At 34.0% G+C, this 3,843-nt stretch overlaps 1 pseudogene; it reads right to left on the reverse strand.

The window, feature by feature from the left end:
- Positions 1-2,116: 2,116 nt before the first annotated feature.
- Positions 2,117-3,600, reverse strand: LOC107943932 (UDP-glycosyltransferase 83A1-like; annotated as a pseudogene).
- Between the last annotated feature and the right edge of the window lie 243 nt (positions 3,601-3,843).

Consider the following 3,843-nt stretch of genomic DNA (forward strand, 5'->3'; position numbering starts at 1 on the left):
AGATTTTGAGGATAATAAAATGGTTTGTAACAAAATTTTCTACTGAATTAAACAAATATTTTAACTCAACTCTTTTCAAAACTCAAATAACCCTGCTAGGCTATCTCGGTAGTTGATGTAATCTTTCAAATTTAGATTTAATGTCTAGGCCGGGTTGGGGAGGTTACATTTTGGTGGTATCAGAGTTTTGGTTTTGAAAACTCGAATTGTGAATTTTTGAGTCAGTCTGCATGCATAGAAAGGGGTATTTTGGGAAAAAGCATGCCGTAAGTTTTTGAAAAAAAAATTGATTGATTTTCTGTAGGAAAATTAAATCAAAGACTCCGGTGTCAGTCCTGCTTTAGCTACTATTAAACCTTTAGATATACAGTAAACTTTAGATTATGAATAAAGACTAATGTTTGAACTTGTTATTTGAAAACTGTAGATAAACACTAAGACTCAAAGAAACAGTAGTGTTTTTGTTAAACTAGGAATTTGGGGTAGAGAAAATTATTAGTGAAGTCACTGTAGTTAGTCTTTTAGGACAATCCGTGATAGTGAATAGGATCTTCAAGAGAAGTCTGTTGGAGGTTTAAAAGGGACTTATAGTATAGAACTGAATAGGTTTCAGAATTGCACAACGAAAGTGCGGTGGTTGTTTTGAAAAGCGGAATAACGAAATTTGTGATTAAGTAATTAAAGTGTCAGCATGAAACTTTCGAGCACGAAATTTCTTTAAGGAGGGGAGAATTGTAGACGCCTCAAAGTATAAGGGGTTAGATAAAATGACTAACCAGATAATTAAATTGGGCTCGTGGTTAATTGATTAATTGAATTTAAACTTAAATATGCATGGTTATTAAGTTCTGGTAGTACGATGGATGATATGTATGATTGTTAAGATTATTTTTATATTATATAATTTATATAGTATGAAAATTGAATATATAGAACTATAATATAATTTTTTTAAAAAATATGTTAAAGTTGTCTTGCTTAAAACTTTTAATAAAGAACTTTTGTGTAAAATGACTACAAATTAAATAAAAATATTTTTTAAATGAAAAAAAAAGTAAGAAGGTATTTAAATAGGCATGAGTTAATTATTTTTAATTTTTTTTGTACAAATCAAACATAACATAAAGGCTAGAATGTCAAATTTAATTTTTAATCCTCTAAATTTTATATAATTTTAAGTTAGTTAAATGGTAAAATTTTACTTTAACCCATAAAAAAAATTGAATTAAATCCTTTAAAAATTGTAAAAATATAAATTATTAAAATATTAAATTCATGTACATCAATTCTTATAAAAATATATAACTTGGTATCAAAGGGAAAAAATATTTTTGATTATAATCATGTGTGAGAAAATTTTGGAACATATATTATTAGTTGGGCCAGATTTAAGCAAAGATTACAACAGTGACTTTCACACCCATTGCAGCAACATGGAGGGCTAACTTCATGAGGCGTACATGCCCTTGCGCTGCCTTCATGGGTGGAGGTAGACCGAATTAAAGTGGGGGCTAACACATGGGGCTTTTAGCCATGCAAATTGCTCACAAATTCAGATTTACTTGCTTTCGGCCTTAAGCCTATGTAAATCAATTGTTTTTCAGCCTGATAGCTCTATTTTTGTTTTAAAACTGGTTAAAATTTTCTGTTTGTCAAATCATCAGACACATAGGAGGATGCCGTAAGTGTTCCCATTTCTTGTTCTATATGAATTCTTGTTTCTTTAAACCTGTATTTTTCTTGTTGTAATGACTAAAGCAAATCCGGCAACTTTAACCTTCTTTTCTTTAATAAAGAAAAAAAGTTAAAATCTCAAAGTTAATGATTTGTAATTGAGATCTATATATTCAGATTCTATCCAAGTGATGATATAAATATGTATTGAATAATCATACTTTTATACTCATCTATATATTCAGATTCTATCCAAGTGATGATATAAATATGTATTGAATAATCATACTTTTATACTCATCTCACTCCTCAAAATACATGAAAAAACAATGAATATGCATACCCTTATGATGTTAAGCAACCCATAAAAAAGTTTATCAAATCACTTGACCATTATTTTCCCCGAGGGTTACAATCAAACTTCATTGGAACCTGTCTTCTCTCATTGTGATCCTCAAATGATTATTGAGGGCCTAAAGGCTCTTAATATGTTCAATAAAGCTCTTAAAGTTCTTGAAAGAAGAACCACCTTCATTGGAACTCTTTCAAACAATTTCTTTTACATGCAATGCTTTTGAATTTATGACATCAGATGAGATCAATGTGTTTATCTTTGAACTTATTTCACGTCTGGTGGTAATTCCATTTTCACCTTTCATCAACTCCAAACCAGTCTTCAGAACATTACATATGTAGTTCTTGTTACTGAACTGGTCTGCTATGTATGGCCAACATAGAAAAGGTACCCCCATGGTTAGACCTTCCACGGTCGAATTCCATCTGCAATGGCTCACGAAACACAAAACCGAAGGGTGAGCCAACACCGCTTCCTGCGGCGTCCATTCGATTATTTTCCCCTTTCCAGACACTCGATCCTTGAATCGGTCCGGGAATTTCACAGTTGATCCATCCATGAAGTTTGGTCTAACAACCCATAAAAATGGATGCCCTGAAAGTTCAAGACCAAGGGCTAGTTCTTCTACTTGTTTGGCAGATGCCATTGTTGAGCTTCCAAATGCAACATAAATGACTGAAGCAGCAGGTTGTCTGTTGAGCCAAGCCAAGCATGTTGAGTCTTGAGGCCAAGTTTTTCCAGCAAGTAATGGACCAATGGGCAAGGCATTGGGAATCAGTTTGGAGACTGATGAATCTAGTTCATAAACTGAGTTGCAAAGGATCAAATCATAAAATTTATAGCATACTGAGGTACAATAGAATAAAATCCAAGTAAAGCTTTGCGTAAAATTGGATGACTGCTTGTCTATCCAATATCCGAGCTGCCCCAGGTACAGGCAGGGACTTCCTCTGACAGCATGATTGGCTTATATTTCATTACAATTCCTAGAAATTCAAGTTTTTCAATTAGGTCAAGCAGGTAAGGATTTTTTAAAGTGTGTTGAATAATCAATTTATCTTACCATCATTGTTTATAATTTCATGTTGAAGAAGTTGAGGAATGTGAGCTGCCAAAGCCAAGCATGGTGCATCAAATTGCCACTGCTTCAAGTCCCATCTTCTTAGCCACTTCCAATGCCCCCCCAACTGATGTATCTATCAGCAATAACACAACTGATCTTCTCTTCGTCATCGGACTGATTAATTTTTGCGATCAAGTCCTCCAAATACACCGGAATGACCCTTCGAATCGACTCGATCGTCTCTACCGTCTTAAGAGCATCATTTCGAACATCTTCGTCCACACAGTGGGGGGTTGAAATAAGGGTTATGGAGCTCTGCTCTTCTGGCAGTGGCTCCATAAATGCTCCATCTTCAACCTCTGTGGTGACAAATGTTACCTTAATTCCATGAGCAGCGATTTGGATGGACAGTTTCAATAAGGGTGATACATGGCCTTGTGCAGGGAATGACACAACAAGCACACGCTGTTGTTTTTCCATCCTATATGCTATTTGCTTATTGCTTGCAAAAGCCTGCCCTTAATATGATGGCTATTCTTTCACTTTCAGTTGCTCAAGAGAAACTAACAAAACTCGCATTGTTGCGAGATCATCATCATCATCATATATAAATAATTTAAAAAAAGAAAGAAATTCCAATTGTAGTATACTTTTGTCGTTTACGGTGGACTGAGATTCCAATACATGTACCTGCTAAATATTCCTCATTTACATGAAACTTATACACGTTAGTCCGATCAAATCCGATTTT

This window comes from Gossypium hirsutum, chromosome D12, assembly GCF_007990345.1.
Source record: "Gossypium hirsutum isolate 1008001.06 chromosome D12, Gossypium_hirsutum_v2.1, whole genome shotgun sequence".
Classification (NCBI taxonomy): domain Eukaryota; kingdom Viridiplantae; phylum Streptophyta; class Magnoliopsida; order Malvales; family Malvaceae; genus Gossypium; species Gossypium hirsutum.